Here is a 19352-nt window from a genome sequence, read left to right on the forward strand (position 1 = left end):
GCAACTGGAAAAACTGTCCTCTATAGGTGACCAAACATCTTCAAAGCATATTAAAGCTCAAGAAACAATTAACAACCCCAAGAATACAGCTGACACTTGAAAGAAAATTAGAATATGGTATCCTTTAAAAAATACAAATGCCCTATTAAGTACAACTTAGAACAAAGACAGAACTGCTTAGCATCTATTCAAGATGATTCTGATAAGTTTGCTTTAGGCAATTCACTTCTGATGACACATTTTACTCTTATTGGATACTTCACAAAAGATATTAAAGCACTTTCAAACATCAATCAAATCTCCAAACAGCTCTGCGAGATGTCACTCCCCATCCTTTTAAAAACAGATATAAAGTAATTCAATGACTTGAATCAACACTGGATCATCCCATCCCTCTTCTAAACCCTCTATGACATTTCTTCCATATTAACTATTTAGCTATAATCCTACAGACTTTTTGGAGCTGTTTTCCTAATTTAAAAATGTCATGTTAGTTTACACTTAGGAGTTTATTTTACTCAACTCCCAAATCCCAGGTCTGAGCTACAGAGATTAAAAAATCATTCCTTGATTCTTACTACTGGCAGTTTCCTGTACATGGACCCTTAAAACACGAAGCATTGTCCATCTGTGGCATGCATGCCAAAAGTAGCGAACGGGTTGATTTTCGTTGGCATAAACTGGTACTTGATAGTATAATCTCCTTCCTGTTGTTTACAAAAACTGTTGGCTGCTAGTCTGACTTTCCACCCCCTGACCAAACTCAGGCTGCTGCAGCTGGCACCTACCCCATCTCTACAAGATGGTGGTGTGCACTCCATGCCATTCCAAGTTGCAAGTCCCTGAAAGTGGGCATTTCCATTGTGCTAATAGGAAAGAAGTCAGCACTAACTTCTTTTTGACTGGCTGACCTTGAGTTAATATAATTATTCTCAGTAATCCACAGCAAACTTACTCTGGAATTCTTAAAGCCAAAAGAGGGTATTGTGAGGCTTTTCTCCCCTCACTCCCCTTTGCAGCACAGGAGATTGAACCCAAGGGTGCTTTACCACTGAGCTACATCCCCAGCCCCTCTGGCCTGCCCCCGACTTTTTTTAAAGACAGGGTCTCTCACTACATTGCCCAGGCTGGCCTCAAACTTGCAATCGCCCTAATTTAGCCTCTTGAGTAGTTAGGATTAGACGTAAATGCCACAATACTTGGCTTGTGAGGCATTTTTGACATAATAAGTCTAACTCTATTATGCCCAAGTAGTCTTCAAGCTAAAACATTACTTCTTCCCTGTGACAGATTTTGCACTGAAGAACAATTTGATGTATGTTGGATTCTATATCCATAATACTGAAGGCAGAAGACACAGAGCAATTTTCCAGCTTCTCATAGGTCAAATATGCTGAGTGTGACTCTGCTGTTTCCTTCAACAGCAACCACACCTGTTCCAAAATTCAAGAACCAAAACATTCCAAAGAAAATAGTGTATCCTTCAATTTATATTAGTCACTTTGCTGTTTCCTTTTCATTACTGAAAATAACTTAAGACAACTGCATTTTTTTCTAGGTATACTTATGACAGTAGAGAAAAGTCTGTAAATCATTTGTTCTCAGAATTTTTGATATGGGAGTGGAGGGATAGGTAGCACCATCCAAATGGAGATTGGTGATCTATGGAATCTTTAATCCAGTAGATTTATGAAAAATTTTAAACTACCACTTTTATGAATCCATGCTAATGAATTAACCTAGATAGAAACCTTCAAGTGCAATAACATATACAATTCTAACATTTCTAATTGTCACTTTAAAAAAGAGTGATTATAGGTATGTGGAGCTCAGGAGGCTGAGGCAGGAAGATCACAAGTTCAAAGCAAGCCTCATCAACTTAAAGAGGTCCTAAGCAATTTAGTGAGACTCTGTCTCAAAATAATAATAATAATAATAATAATAATAATAATAATAATAATAATAAAAGGCTTGGTATGTGGCTCAATGAAGCACCCTGGATTCAATCCCTGGTATAATAAAACAAAAAAAGGAGCGGGCTGGGATTGTGGCTCAGCAGTAGAGAGCTTGCGTAGCACGGGTGGGACCCGGGTTCGATTCTCAGCACCACATAAAAATAAAGGGATTGTGTTGTGTCCATCTACAAAAAAATTCAATCTCTCTCTGTCTCTCTCTCAAAAAAAAAGGAAAGATGAAATTAATTTTAGTAATATATCTTATTATCTTATTTAACTCAGTATGTCCATAGTTTTTTGGACTATTATTTCAACATGCAATGATTTTAAAACTATTCATATCATATATCTTTAATTTATACTAGTTTGTGAAACCTAGTGTGCATTTTACAATTAGGGCATCTAAATTTGAATGATTCGTATTTTAAGTGCTCAGTAATTACATGTACTTCCAGAACATCAGAATATCGTATTAGAAACATCTTTCTAACAACAGTTTTTTACAACATATATTAACATGCACAGATATGTGGGCATGTGCTAACTCACATGCACTAGTAAACAGAAAATATGATATGGGGGGACACAAGGATGAGAAAAATCTAGTTTTGTCCTGAAGGATTCAGAGTCTAAAGGGTTTGCATTCTTAACCTCTGAAATAAAACATAAAATGTTCTGTTTTTGTGAAGTATCTGTTTTCTGTAGAGATAACTTTCTTTATGGCTTTATCAAAAAAGAGTCTGTCACCCAAAAAAGTAAAGAGCCATGAGGCTAGTCTGGCAGTAGATGGTGGCAGAAGGAAATTGAAGAATTGAGATAGAAAGTGGGGGAAAAACCATTTAGACAGAAATGAAGATAAGTAAACCTAAAGAAGGGAAAAAGAAAAAAATTTCACTATTAAGTATGAAATTCAAATATAAAATCATGTAACAATATGGTATGTTCTCGTTACTATGCTATATGCTGGGGACAGAAATGAAAGAAAAGTCTTTATGTTGAAGGAGTTCATATGTTAGTGAGAGGAACTGACTTACCCCAGCAAACAACGTTTTGGGAAGTATAAATATACAGTTTATATGCAGTGGGTTATTGCAGAGAGTGAAGGTCACACAAGAGGGATGTGGTCCATTTTTTGAATGAAGGTTATTTTCTGATGAAATTTTATATATGTGTTCCGGAATTACTTGAGATTCTATATTTTATTTTGGAAATTTTTAAAAGAGTCATAGATCAAAGAGGGATTAGTATTCCAAAATATCTAACAACCATATCTGGAAATGGAAGTAAGGTTTCCATTCTATCATCTCTATGTTAAATCTGATGACTTGGTCCAGCTACTGAAAGTGATAGGGTATGGAAAAAATTCAGATTTTACCATGGTTCTCAGTTTTTTCATAGGATGATACAAAATACTAGAAGCCTTCAACATATGAATGCTTAAGAAAAAAAAAAACACATATCAACCTAATTAGGGAAGAAATCCTTTGGATGGTAGGCATACAGTCAGAAAGACCTGGGTTCAAAATCTAATGCACCACCTACCAGCCCTGCAATCTCAAGAACCTTACTAATGTCTGTGTGTCTGTTTCCTTATCTGTAAAAAAGGCACGACAAGATGACATCAAAGGACTTTGAGATGTGAGAATTCAATGAGATGATGCACAGCACTAGCATCCAGGTACTCTGAGTAAATGGTTGTAGCTATTATGATTATACTACTTCTACCATCAGTGTAGTATTTACTGAAGATCAATTTTGGGATATTTACTGAAAGAATATTAAAGGCTCCCTGCTCTTGTTGTTCAAAACTTCAGAAAATAAAAGTTAAAAGGAACTCCAAACGAATACTAAGTATTTCAGGGAAAACTGGGATCTGTAAACACTCTTAAAACCCTGTAACTATCACAGACAGTTTAATTTTTCTATTATATTGCCTCCAACCCTAGCCTGAGGCTGAATCAGAATTTAGGACACTGACCAAATAATAAAGCAAATTGCATATCTCGGTAGATTGTTGCAGTAATGACCCCCTATCTACTCCAACATCCCTGTATCATTAGCCTTAGGCAGTCTCTTCCCCAATGACTCTGGGCATGGCCAGCAGGACAACAGCAAACTTAACCCCAAACCTTGAAAAGTTCTGTCTCTCTGGGACTTGCCCTCTCTTGCTGCTCTTTGAAACCCTGAGGCTACTATACGAAGCAGCCCTGACTAGCCTACTGAGGACAAGAAGACCCTATGGAGCAAAGACCCATATACCCATAGACCTGCCAACTGCCAGATATGTGAGTGAGGCCATCCTAAAACACAGAACCCCTTACCAAGCTGCCATTTCACTGCAAAGATCAGCCAGGTTAGTTCAAATCATAACCTCCTAGGTGACTCAAAATTGTGAGACAAAAGAAATATGTGTGTGTGTGTGTGTGTGTGTGTGTGTGTAAGACATTTGTATTAGGTGGTTTGTTCGGCAGCAAAAGCTCACTAACACACGTATATATGCAGACAGTAGAATGAATCAGATGTAACTTTCCCATGTTTATATATGAATACATGACCAGTGTAAACTCCACATCATGTACAACCACAAGAATGAGAAGTTATACTCCATATATGTATGCTATGTCAAAATACACTCTACTGTCATATGTAACTAAAAAGAACAAATAAAAAATATTTGAAAAAAAGGTAAGGTTTTAGGAAGCTAAAAAAGTCTATACAATAAAGAATCATTTTTCCACCCTAGCTTTCAAAATGATTACACTGGTATAAGCCTTAGCTATTCAGTTTTTCTGAACCCTAAACAGAGTATCAATTTATATACACATGAACAGAGAACACTAAAAAGAATACAACTTTTTCTAAAGCATGTAATTTTTTGCAAATTAAAAAAATGATGTAAGTAGTAGCAAACTCAAGATGTTTCTTTAAAAAATGTTAGCAAGGGAGGTGGAATGTGATAGACATCATTATCCAAAGTACATGTATGAAGACTCGAATTGGGTGTCAACATACTTTATATATAAACAGATTATGAAAAATTGTGGTATATTTGTGTAATAAGAATTGCAATGCAAAAAAAAAACCAAAGTACATGTATAAAGGCATAAATTGGCATGAACAAAATCTATATACAAAGATATGAAAAATTGTACTCTATATGTGTAATAAGAACTGTAATGCATTCCACTGTCATGTATTTAAAAAAATAAAATAAAACTAAAAAAAAGAAATAAGCTTTATTGGATGAAACTGGAAAGTAAATAAAAATTATAATTAAAACAAAAAAATGCATATATGTACACTCATATATGTAGTAGGCCTTCTATGTCTGAGGGTTCCACATCTGTGGATCAACCAACAGCAGACTGAAAATATTTGGAAAAAATAAACTATGCCTGTATTGAAAAAGAATGTAAATATCTAATTCAGCATAATTTTATGAAGTAATTGATAGCAGGACTGTGAAAGTATAGGAAGCATTATCACTGTTTTGTTTGAATATTTGTTTTAACACACTTAATTTTTTAAAAGTATATTAGAATACTAGTGGGAAATTTTGCACTAACAAACATTTGTTAAACAGTTGATTCCTGCTACTATGAAACTCCCAAACACTTGCAAGATTTGTATGAATGGCAAGATGCCTATGACTAGCAGAAAATGTTATAATAAATGACTGTTCTGCCTTCAAAAGTCCTATAATCTGATGAGACAGGATAGTATACATAAACTTTATCATGTAAAGGAGTAATGAGTAAGCATCTCCAAGGAAAAAAATTCATTCCATTAGGAAGGTAAGAAAAGAAGTTTCCACTTGTGTTCATCAAGAAAGGCAACTTGGTGAAAATGACAACCGAATTAAGCTTTCTATGTACTGACAGGCTTTCAACAGCAAAAGGAGTGGAAAGAACAATATACAAAAGCAATATCACAAGCAAAGACAGAGAAAGGAAAGCTACAATGTGTGTCTGAGGAATAACTTGGATTCAGATTTTAGTTCCATCAATTAATAGTTGTTTTAATTACTGATAAAGTTATTTGATTTCTCCAAATCTAGGCTATGAAGTATCCAATGAGTATGGAGTCTACAGCTTTTTTTTTTTTTAGTATGGCCTACCTTACTTTCCCAGAAAAAGAAGGCTCTAAGAGGGTGCTTTAACAGAGCTGTACTGATGAGTTCAATCAAATCCCATCTCCACCATTTATCAGCGTCAAGACCACAGGAAGTTATTTGACAAAATTCCCCCTGCCCAACTGTAAATTCAGGATAAGAATACTACCTCCAATGACTGTTGCAAAAAAAGAGCACACATCAATTACACAAAACAGAACTTGACAACATATTTTAAAAATTATATACATACATGTGTGTAAATATCCAGACACACACACACATAGACATATACATATATGCTAGATAAAGTAACAATGAAGGGAAAGTCCTGGTCAAACCACTTGTAGGTAGTAATCAGAGAACCTAATTTGGGGTTCTGTAATTTTAGGTTCCCTTGCCATCTTATTTTTAGTGGAATGAAATTTACAGGGTAAGACTGAAAGGGTCCACATAAGAACAACCCAAAGTCACAAGTTTTACTACTAGAATTTCAGACATATATTCTAATGGTCCTGCTATTCTCCTATCAGGTCCCTGAATATTTATAAGATTTGTATGAAGAGTAGATGCCCAATCGTGTAGTAGTATCAATTTACTGAGATATTTGGGAAATCAAGATTTTCTGATTTTTAATAAATAGTTGTGCTGTGAATACATATGATCTATTTCCAACTGGATAAGCTGAGAAGAAATCACTTTTAGAAAGAGCAGTTAAAAATTAACTTCAAGCCGGGCATGGTGGCACACATCTGTAATCCTAGTGGCTTGGGAGGCTGAGACAAGAGGATCAAGAGTTCAAAGCCAGCCTCAGCAAAAGCGAGGCCCTAAGCAACTCAGTGAGACCTTGTCTCTAAATAAAATACAAAATAGGCCTGGGGATGTGGCTCAGTGGTTGAGTGCCCCAGAGTTCAATCCCTGGTCCCCCATACCTCCTCTCCAAAATTAACTTCAAATTAGAAATGAAATATCTATGAGATTCTAACTGTACTTAGCTATAAGAATCCAGCAGGTAGCTGGTTTCAACAGGAAGACATAGACTAGGTATCTTGATAAATGTACATGATTAAATACTTAAGCACAAAGTATTGCATTTTTAAAAAGTACAGTGATTGCTCATTTTTTCAAAGCAGCAGCAATAAGCAACACTACAAACACAGAAGCATCAACAACTCAGCTTTAAGAACTATAACAGTCTAAAAATTATAATAATCCAACAGGCCCTTCTCAGAAACACCAGAGATCAGATCCTTTACATAGGAATTTGTTCACAAACAGGTAGTGGACAAACAATCCTTTTTATAGGAACTAGTTCACAAGCAGTTAGTGGACAAACAATCCAGGGGTATCCTTGGCTGACTGTAGTTTGTGAAGTAATAGATGATTATCCATTTTAGACCTTAATGCTTTCATTGTAAGAGTTGATTTCTTCATTTCCTTGATATTATATTCTCTCTCAAATTGCCAGAAGAGGGTGTAGTTCCCAGTTTTTTTGATTCATATTTACCCAAAATTGTTCTTTTTTAAAAAAACTTCCAACTGGAAAGTATCCTTTTTTATTTTCCCAACTGAGAACCTTTCATGAAAACCATATTGAAAAAAGGAGCTATTGGGGCTGGGGTTGTGGCTCAGTGGTAGAATGCTCGCCTAGCAGGCATGAGGCACTGGGTTCGATCCTCAGTACCACATAAATGTAAAATAAAGATATTGTGTCTACTTAAAACCTAAAAAATAAATATTTAAAAAAAAGAAAAAAGGAGCTATTGATAGAACCAGAGTCTTTTAAAAGGCTTTTAAACAGAATAAAACATTCTTTTTAAATAAGGTAAAAATGTGAAAGGGTAAGTTATAAATTCCAACCAATATTTTGATTTTGAAATAGAAAACTCTTGTCATTCTTATTCATGATTATTAAAGGAATAGGCAACTAGTTTGAGTATTCTACTTGTTCATATGCAGCATACTGGGGACATAGATGCCCAAATCATAGGACTAGTATTTACTGTTGATTATACCAATTTTATAGTGGAAAGTATTTTGGCGGGGGAGGGCAAATAAACAATCCAAACATCCCCAAAACAATATTCAAAAGAATCTCTGAGATCATTTTCTAAATAAAGCAATCTCCCTCAAAACCACCTTTAACTTAAACTAACACTGGGCACTTTAAAAACAGGAAGAATAAATCACATTAAAGTTACAATTCTTTATAATGTATTGGACAATTCTGAGACATGTGGAGAAAGAAAAGTATTAAAAATAACCAAGAAAAGGATTAGACAGCAGCTACAATACAAAGGCTAGGGGTAAGACCAAAATTAGAAACATATAATGTCTAGAGAACTGTCCATATAAGGGTATCTTTAGATCAGTAACTAAATTGGGATAATCCACTGGGCTAAATAAACAGCTGCTACCATCCTAATGGCTGGTTCCCCATCTCTCATTCAGAAATCTCTGGGCTTCAAAAGATAAATATGATGTGACTTTATGCCATAATATTCAATTAACATCAATGTTTGGGGGCATTTTAAAAGCTGGTCCTGACTTTCCTAGTCCTAGATGATAAACTTCATATACTTTTATCTTTCCTTTCTACAGAAGTATGAAAAAGCAATAGAAGAAGGCAAAACTGTGGAGCCTTCCTAACTACAGCTATTGTTGCATATATACTTATATTCCCCAGCCCCACAGAGCTCCTGATTCCCTGAGCAGGCTGCTGTTAGTTTACTCTCACTCACTTTCTGTTAGGCTTTCGGAGAGCTGCTTTGCCTGGTACAAAGCATGAGGGAAATGCAATGAATGGGATCCTATCTCTGAAGAGTTCAGTGTGCTCTGGAAAACAGACATATAAATAATTATAACACAGCAAATCCTATATTGGAAATTTAGGTAAGGGATAAATTGTCTTTGGAGCTGAAGGGTGGGGTAGGGGAGTTATTGCCATGGAAATGCCCAGGTAGAAAAAAGATGAAAGGCATTCTAGGAAGAGCAATCACAACAGGTAAAGGCCAAGAGGTAGGAAACAACACAGCATGTTCTGGGAACAGCAGATGGGATATGAGTGGGAGAAAAGGGAGATTAGGCTACAAAAGAACAGACTGATGAGACATCAATAAGGTCCATGTGTGCTTAGTCCATTGCCCTGTGGCCCTGAGGCTCTCAGGTCTGGATACACATTAAAATCTTCTGGAAAGTTTAAAGCAAAATACTCATGCCTGTTACTTCTTAATTGGTCTGGCATGGGACTGGGGCATCAGTATTTTTTAAAACTTACCATGTAATTCTAATATGTGGTCAGGGGTAAGAACCATCACTGCAGGCAACAGGGGTCAATAAAATTATATACACAGGATAGTATGAAAAATTAAGTTAACTGGGTAGCCATGTGAAGAGCAGATGAGAGACAGACACTGGGAAGGAAGGTATTCATTTACAGGCAACAAAATCAGGCAAGAGAGGAGTCTTAACCAGTAATTATTAACCTATGGGTTACTAACTTGTATGACTGTCAATGGTAAAGGCTAAAAGCCTTCCATAGGAGAAATGCATATATCTCAAGAAATGTACATTCAATTTCAGGTCACTCTGATCCGCTTTCAGTAATGGATTCAGCTTAAGAAACCCTGGTGCAAAAGTGCTGATGACAAAGAGGAAGCCGAGACTTCTGAAGCAAAACCAATAGCACTGATGACTTGACTGAGGAGAAAGAAGAGGAATTAGGAATGACATTATAATTGTCAGGGGCCATCTGAAACACTGAACACTTAAGGTACTGAGTTGCTTAATTTTTCCCAGTTCTATAAGACAGATTGCTCTCATATCTATTTCATAGTTGAGGAAACAGATTTTTAGATGTTAATTAGCTTTTCCAAAGTCCCATGGAGATAAGTGGTGGAGAAGGAATTTAATCCCATACAGTTGTAACTCCAGAGCACAACAAGAGATGTTTACCTCTTTCCCTAGTTCCTCTGATGAATGTATCTAAAACAGAGGAGACAGGAGGATACAGAAAGAGAAGGTTTGGGATAAAAGGTGGGGGTCGGGAATATAACAATTTAATTTTAGACATGCTGTGTTTAAGATGGTTCAAAACCTGGCATGGTGGCACACACCTGTAGTCCTAGCAACTCGGGAGGCTGAAGCAGAAAGAAGGATTGCAGGTCCAAGGCTAGCCTCAACAACTTATCGAGGCCCTAAGACACTTAGCAAGACTCTGTCTCAAAGCTCAATGGTAAAGTGCCCCTTGGTTCAATCCCCAGGTACAGAAAAAAAAAAAAAAAAGGATATGTGACAAAGAGATTACAAGACCTGTTAAATGAGGTAGAAAAGAAATGAAGAGGCGAGAGCAGAATATACACTAATAGATGGTTTATGGAGTCTGCTCTATGGTCGGGTGCTATGCTAAATGCTATGGTTATCTCTCCTTTACAAGTGAAGGCCAGACATGGGCGATCAGTATCCCATGGTGCACCACTAAGTAAGAAAGCTGGATTGGAATCCTCCAACCCATCTTAACCTCTAACCTATACCTCTAACCATGGTGTCCTAAGTGGCCGCAGCCTCCAACTTGTTCCAAGATTACTAGCTAAAGATAGTGTTTTTTTTTTTAAAGTTTCATATAAAAAAGTTTTTATAATATTTACCCATTTCTATAACCTAAAGGATTTGTTTCAATTATTTGAAAGATAAAAGGAGAGATTTCAGTCCCAACCTACACAAATGCTAGAGATGCACTTTATTTACAAGTATGCAAACCTATATAAATGATAAAGCATGATATAAATTTCATAGTATTATTATTATCCATGTCAGGATCCAAAACAATTGGTCTAATGGTGATAGTATGCCTGTCTTTCCAAAAGCCTCTGTGGGACACTATTTCTCAGTGGTGAAATTTCCTTTTTTACTCATTCTTTTAGCTTAAAAGATTGTGGGTTTTCTTCTCTTCAAAGTAACAAAAATGAAATCTTAAAACCATACCATACTACAAATCCAGACTAGCTGCTTCAGGTCGAATAGTGATACACACTGCAGGTTCAGATAAAAACTTAAAGTATTTCAATTTTTAGCACCTTTGAAATACCTGTACTGACAATTATGTAGACTTTGAATCAGTAGAATTCCTTCTATAAAACTTATCTATCTATCTAGTTGTAGTTGGACACAATACCTTTCTTTTATTTATTTTTATGTGGGGCTGAGGATAGAACCCAGGGCCTCACACATGCCAGATGAGTGCTCTACTGCTGAGCCACAACCCCAGCCCCATATAAAACTACTTTTAAAGAGACTCCAATATCATTCCAGAACTTTCTTCTGTTTTAGAATTAAGGTACTTGAAAGTAAAGAAATAAAATTCCAATTAAAAAAGTAGTTAGCATAAAAAATAAGGAAATAAAATTTAAAAAGTATTTAAAGTCCTGTTGAACAACCTTTTACTTAGAGTGGAATTCTTCCCAAAGCTCCTATCCCTGTCATCCATCACAGGTTAGAAATACTCTAAAGAGTAAGGAGTCATTACCTTCCAGGGCAGCCCATCCCATTGCTGGAAAGAACTTACTACAATGGTCTTAGATCAAGTCAAAATCCTTTGCCTTGTAATTTCAATTCATTGATTCAAACATTTACTGATGATTTATATGTCCCATAAGTTCTATGTACCATTTTAGTCTTCCTATTCCCCAACCTTAAAAGGTTGCCACCACTGTTCTTTTACATTTTTGTCCTTCAGGTACAAAAACCAAACTCCTTTAGCAATCTTTTTTCATGTTGCTTCATTTCTCAAGACATCACTAATTCTTTATCTCCCTCCTTTGCCAGTGTCTCATCTAGAATGTGGTTCATAGACTTAAGCACAATTCATCAAATGTAATCTAACTAGACAATCAACAGGGAAACAGACCCAATGTAATCTAGGCATGCACTAATGAAACCTAAGATTGCTCCATTTTTAGCAGCCACATCAGAAATAGCTCATATAAGCCTATGATCAAATAAACTCCTATTTTTCATCTTGTGCATTTGAGATTGCCTGTCACCCCCAAACATTTCTCTACTCTTTCAAATGGTTTATCCTTAGTATATTTTATCTTGCTCATTTTTAACATTATTGTGATCTTTTAGAGTATTCTGAATCTAAAGTCTGTTACCTATATTATTAGCTATTTCTCCTAGAATTATGTCATCTGGAAATCAGACGCACTTATTTCAATACAAGTCTTCACAGAAAGAAGACACTGTGGTTTAGAATGTATTTGTGGGAACTTAAAGGACTGTATATGTTCTCTTGGCTTAATACACTAAGACATGCATTATCAACTTCTAACCTTTTCTGTGACCTCCTCTTAAGGAGTGCTATTCAAAGGGATTCTAGGAACTACAAAAACCATTTTGGTCACTAGGATTCACTAGTATCCAATATTTCTAAAATAGTTGATTCTCCTATGTAATGATCAACTTAATACCCAGAGGAACCAATTAACTAGAAATCAATCAACATTCTCATTAATTTTCACTAAAGAGAAGGTACCCCAAAACTAAGAAATATGACCAAAAACAAACTATGAACTACAACAATACTTTAAAAATAAAAGCATGAGTACCTAAGGCTATATATATATATATAAAGATATGTGTTACACCATTGTTTGTAGTGGCAAATTAAAAAAAAAGAAGAACAAAAAGGAAAACATTGAATGTCCATGCAAAAGGAATTGGCTGAATAAATTTTTGTATAAAGCCACATCAAGGGGCTATTCATATTTTATTAATAATGGCTACCAAATTTATTTTATTTTTTCCATGTTGGGGATCAAACCCAAGGCCTTGATCATGCTTATGTAAGCACTCTACCACTGAGTTATATCCTTAGTCCTGTTTATATTTTGAAATTGAGTCAAATCTGTATCTATGGCCTGAAGAAATACCTGATACATTAAGGATGAGAAACAAACTTCAGAATAATGTATAGTATATATACATTAAAAAACAAAACTCATAGCCTTTGTCATTATGTATGTTTCTATAGTACAAAAAAAAGTATGGAAGAAATCCATACGAGGCTGTGAACATGGGTGGGGATTTTCGTTTATCTTTGCCTACTTAGACTTGATATAGGTAAATACTAATTTTTTTAAGCTAAAAAAACTAATTGCAACTGACAACAGAAATCTATCTATACTTAGATTTCACTCCCAGACCCCACTCAAGTTTTCCAAATGCTTTATTTTCCAAAAAGTTTCCTTTCTATGTTATAGATCAAGTTCAATTTCCTTCTTGACATTTCAATGAGTCTGAATTTTTCATTGTTTGGACTCTACTTCATACACACTCTTCTGTAATAAACACAAAAACTATCGTATAGTTTAAATATGTCTACCATTCACCTTCACCTGTGATTTTTTTCCTACATGATTTTTTCCTTCAGGAAAATATTAATTTAGCAGAGCCAAATATAAAAACTACATATAACTCATCCTAATCCAATACAGAGGTGATAGATAAGCACAACAGTATGAAATACTAGGGCAAAGAAATATGAGCATAGAAGCCAATCCTGTTAATTCAGTGGTTTTCAATCTTGGCTGAACAGCAGAATTACCTAGGAAGCTTTTAAAAAAATACCTATGCTTGAGCACCACTTCTAGAGATTATAATTGAACTGGCTCTGGTATAGGTACTCACTCTTGTTTTAAAAGCTAGCTAGATGATAAAAATGTGCAATTGAAGTTAAGAACCAGTTTTGTTTTTAAATACTTTTCAAACTTCTCCCAACTTTTTACAAACAACATTTCCTTCATCAGTTATTTTAAGGCAAGTAAATACATTTGGGAAAGCTAAAATCTACCAATAAGTTAATGCCAGTTCACCATCCATAATTTATATTATCCCCAGGATAACTTTTGATGCTAAACTTAAAATTTCTCAAAGTTATAGGTATACAATTAAGAGTCCTTCATATATCAAAAGCATATTTGTAGCCTTACCCTAATATATAATCTATTATTAATCTGGGAGACAATGATTTTATAAAACATCTTAGGGCCCCAAATATCATATTAGAAAACTAAAGTGCCAACATTGCTCAATCAATTACTTCAATGTTATTGGACAATCAGTCAATTAATGAATTCCAATTCTTCATGCTAACCTTTACAAGTATGTAAAATATTCATCATCACATTGATAAAATAAAATACAACTTGAAATATTTCCCATTCAAATTTAGTATCTGAGAACAATAATATTCCCCACAGGAAAAATGTCAACAAAATTTGAAAGGGATTCATTAACAAAATGAAATATTTATTTAGTACATGTAATATTACAGCATATAAGACACGATTCTATACTTTGGACTCATACTGCAAATTTACACAAAAAATATTTTAAAACAAAGGGAATTTTATATTATTTTAAATGGTCAGTCAGCATTAAGAAATAATTGTCTCTATATATCTAAAAGTGCTGACTATATAAGCATATATTTTCAAAGACACCTACACTGATGCATTAAAAAAAATACTTTCACCTAGTGAACACATTCTTAAGCAATACAGAGGAAAATGAAAACTTAGGTCTACTCAAAAACTGGCACACAAATGTTCACAGCAACTTTATTTGTAACAGCCCCAAACTATATAAACGATCCAAATGTCCCATAATGGGCAAATGGTTAAACTACAGTACATCTCCACCAGAGAATATTCCTCAGCAACAAGGACTATTGACACACACAACTAGTATGGTTCTAAGGGTATTATATTAAGTGAAAAGGGCCAACCTCCAAAGGTCATATACTGCATGATTTCATTTATATAATATTCTCAAAATGACAGAATTATAGCAATCTAGAACCAATTCGTGGTTACCAGTGGATGGATGAGGGACAACTATAAAGGAATAGCAAGGGGAAGCCTTGAGGTAGTGGTAGATCAATTGTTTTGATTGTGGTGATGTTTACTCAAATCTATATATGATCAACTGCACAGAACTACACACACACACACACACACACACACACACACACACACACACAAATGAGTGAATATAAGCTAGTGAAATCCTAATAAGTTTTGTGGATTAAACCAATGGCAATTTTCTTGTTGTGATCTCATACTTCTGCTACTTTGGGGGCAGATGAGGTAAGCAAAAGGGACATAAGATCTCTATTTGTGCAACTTCCTGTGAATCTGTAATCATTTTAAAACAAAAAGTTAAAAAAGATGGCTGGAATATTTCCAGAGTATTTACTGTGTACCCAGTACTACAGTTTATCTCATTCAACTTAATAAACAATAGATGAGGTAGATGCTAATATCCTCACTTTTCAGATGAGGAAACTGAAGGACAAAGAAGATAAGAAATTCAATCAGTCACAAAGCTGGTTTTCTTGAGAAAACTTCAAGAGTTTTTAAGAAGAGTAGGATAATTCTGAAGCAAAGATTTTAAGAAAAAGGTATTTTTGCATCAAGAAGAAATTTTTAAAGAACCTTAAAATAGTGAGAGAAGGTGAAATGCTATAGAGCTAAATCTTTAAAAACCCATATTCACAGCATACTATGCTAAATTATATCTTCCAAGAATCTAAAATCCATAATGTACCTTAGCCTAGGATACCTGAATATGCTTGACCTGAGATGCATTTGAAAATGGTTATTTTTATTACTCTTTCAACTTTCATTCAGAAACAAGAAGAAAATTAACACACGATTTCTCTTCTTAAAAGATGTTAATTGAATGGGAGTAGATAAAAGTGAGCCAAAAATCTGAAATAACTTAAAGAAAGTACTCCAAATGGAAGAAAATGGCAAGACAAAGGAAAGTCAACAATTATCAAATGCAAGGTAGAAGAGTCTAAATCAGATTAAAAACATGAATCTGCATGTACTAAATAATATAAGCAAGCAAAATAAATGTCTATTTGCAGCAAAACAATTTTAAATAAAACCATGCAGACAAGATTGGTTTCAGTCTCACACAGAAGCAAAACTTCTCTTTTTCACCCCCATCTCCAATTTAAATCATTGTATATTTTAACAACATGTCAAAAACCAGAGGCAATCCCAGGATAAATTCAGTGGATTATTAAGAAGTTTGTTACTCTGGTTGTAAAGCCTCTGAGACAGAACTGTTTTTGTAGAGAGAAATAGCATCTCATTTAATTTGAAAGATCAAGTGAAACCCCAAGAAGGCAATATTGAAGACACTGGGAAAAATTAATCACCCTTTTAAGGTGTAGACAATCTAGTAATCCACATAATGTGCTGCTTGAAGAGAGTGAGTGCTGCCTGGTCCGCCCTTGGGATCACCTCTGATATCAAGGATATTCCTTCCTCTTAAGTCTTCTTAATAGCAAATGCAAATGCTGTTATGACATCAATATGTTGTTTTCTTAGAAGCATTGTAAAATCCCAACTCAGGATATAGCAGGCAGGAATCTTAACTTGACATTCAAAAATATTTCCACGGTGGATCTGGAGTGGAATGGCCATACCACTGTACTCCCATCCATGGCTTCAGTTAACATGAAAAATCTGAAAAATAATTCTTGTCATCATAGGTCCTTGGAACTTCGTCCTCACTCACAGAGAGTTAAGATGAAAAAAGCATATACATACAGTTAGGAGACATCTGTTATATATTCTTTATAACTCTCTACTTCTGAAGGGCTTGTCTAAGAGGTTAATTTGTTTCTTCTAGGTAAGACCCTCAGACATCAGACTTTAAGAAAAGCCAAAATCCAGGCCATTCTGTCTGGTGGACAGTATCTTTAATTTCTGGGAGATTATACCAAGGAACTGTATTTCCACTACTGTCAGATTCTAATCTACAGGAAACATAAATTTTGGAAGTTTTTGTAACTAAATATCCTCCTTGAATTGGAATATTTTTAGGTGTGGTAATGAGATGCGGTTATGCTTTGAGAGAAGATTTTCCATTCTGAATATATTACTTATAAGTGAAGTGATTTAATATCTGATATTTGCTTCAAAATAATATGTGGTAGAAACTGAATATGAGTTTTTGACAAGATTGGCCAAAATCATCATGATAAAGCTGGGTGATAGGGATATGAAATTAATTATACAATTTTGTCTTCTTTGGATATGTCTGAAAATTTCCAACATAGAAAGTTTGTATATCCTTCCTTGTAAAGGATATAAAACATACCCATTTAATAAGGAATACTGAGAATTATGCAGAAATCCAGATTCTCTGAAAGCTTCCAGGCCAAACATCTCATCTAGTAAGTTTCTTATTTCTAAAATGCAGAACTAGGACATGATGATTTCTGTAAGGTCACTGTCTTCAGAATACTGGTTTTTTTTTTTTCCACCCTCTGTTAACTGTATATAGCAACTACATTGAGATGGCACAGGTCTTGAGATAAGGTGTGACATCAAGCAGCTCAAGAACCACAGGTACCACCATCAGTTCTGATCACAAGAGGAAAAAAAAAAAAATAGGGAGCTAAGTGACTACAGTCATTTGGGGGAAAAAATGTATTTTCCACACGTATGGTGAAAATGCTCACTCCTCAAAAATCTGCTTAAGATATATTTCAGTCTCATATCACATAAAATGTAAAATGGCCAGACCCTTTAATACAATAACTTTTTCCTAAATACAATATCTAGACAATATTATCATAAATGTCTTCTGAAGACTGCTCATCAAAGTACTGTTTATAATAGTGAAAAAATCTGATACCTAAATTACCACCAAACCAGATGGTTAAGTAGGTTATGGTACATTCTTACAATGGAACTCCATGAAGCTGTTTTAAAAATGAAGATATAAATCCATAATCATAGGGGTATGGCAAAGGGACACAGAAACCAACAGAGCTCTGAATGGCCAAAGCTATAAAAATTTGAGCAATAACTTTGGATAACCCAAAGTATAAATAAATATCCGTTAGTCTATACTGACATAACTGGTTTAATAAGTAAATGACAGAGGATAGATAAATCTCCTGGACAGAAGAAATTACCTGCACAGAATAATTCCAAATAATATATGTAGATACTCTGCCCTAACTGTGGGTTGCCAAGAGAAAACATGTAAAAGGGAAAAAAAAGGGGAACTTCATAGTGGGCAAATTTGACAAACACTATTCCAGCAAGGTCATTAAAGTCAAAATCAACATTCACCTTTGAAATGAAGTGATGAAAATATCCTTTTACCTATATGATCTCCCTACCCCAAATTCCTAACTCTAGTCTAACCATGTTTCCTCCAGGAAGACTAATACAAGTTTCAACTGAGGAACATTCTACAAAAACATCTGGCTAATGCATCTCAAAACTGTCAAGGTCATAAAAGTCTGAGAAACTGCCATAGACAAGTGGAATCTAAGGAGATATGATGACTAAATGTAGCATGGTTTCTTGGGATCAGATACTGGGACAGAAGATATGAGGTAAAAATTAAGGAAGTCTGAATAAAGTATAAACTTTCGTTAATAATAATGTATTGATATTTGTTCATAACATTAATGTAAAATGTTAATAATAGAGGAAACTGGATGTGGAGTATATCAGAACCCTCTATACTACCTTTGCAACTTTTTTTGTAAATGTAGAACTTTCCTAAAAGAGGTTATTTTTAGAAAGTGAGATTTTAAAAAAATATATTTTTAGTTGTAGATGGACACAATTTCTTTATTTTATTTATTTATTATTATGTGGTGTTGAGGATTGAACCTAGCGCCTCACACGTGCTAGGCAAGTGCTCTACCACTGAGTTACAACCCCAGCCCCGGAAAATATTTTAAATGAAGATATAGACTTATAATATCATCGAAGTGTGGCCAAGATAAAATAAAGAGTTATAACATGTATATTATGAACCTATTTGCTTTGAAAATATATGCATATGTATTTATAAATCAAAAGTCATGAAACCAGGCTGGCAATGCAGCTCAGTGGTAGAACGTTTGCCTGGCATGCCTGAGGCCCTGGGTTCAATCCCCAGCACCACAAAAATAACAACAACAAAAAAATCAGGAAACCATATATCCAAGATGTTAAACTCTGATGGTAGAATTATCAGTGATTTTCACTGCTTCTTTATTCCTTTCTGTGTTATCTGTTTTTGGTTTTTCATTAAGCAATGACTACTCTTAACACTGAGCCTCATTACTTCTAAAATCAGGAAAAAAAGTTTTTTTATTTTGCTTTCTTTTCTTTTCTTTTTGGGAAAAAAATATGTGTACAAAACAGAATTAACAGAGTACTCCTTAACACAAATCAATATGCATTTATAAGACAGCCAAATTT

At 34.7% G+C, this 19352-nt stretch overlaps 1 protein-coding gene across 8 annotated transcripts in view; it reads right to left on the reverse strand.

Annotated features, from left to right (window-relative positions):
- The window catches only part of Slc20a2 (solute carrier family 20 member 2), a 101240-nt gene that overhangs the window by 70697 nt on the left and 11191 nt on the right, over window positions 1-19352 (reverse strand). The window lies entirely within an intron of this gene.

This window comes from Urocitellus parryii, chromosome 14, assembly GCF_045843805.1.
Source record: "Urocitellus parryii isolate mUroPar1 chromosome 14, mUroPar1.hap1, whole genome shotgun sequence".
Lineage (NCBI taxonomy): Eukaryota > Metazoa > Chordata > Mammalia > Rodentia > Sciuridae > Urocitellus > Urocitellus parryii.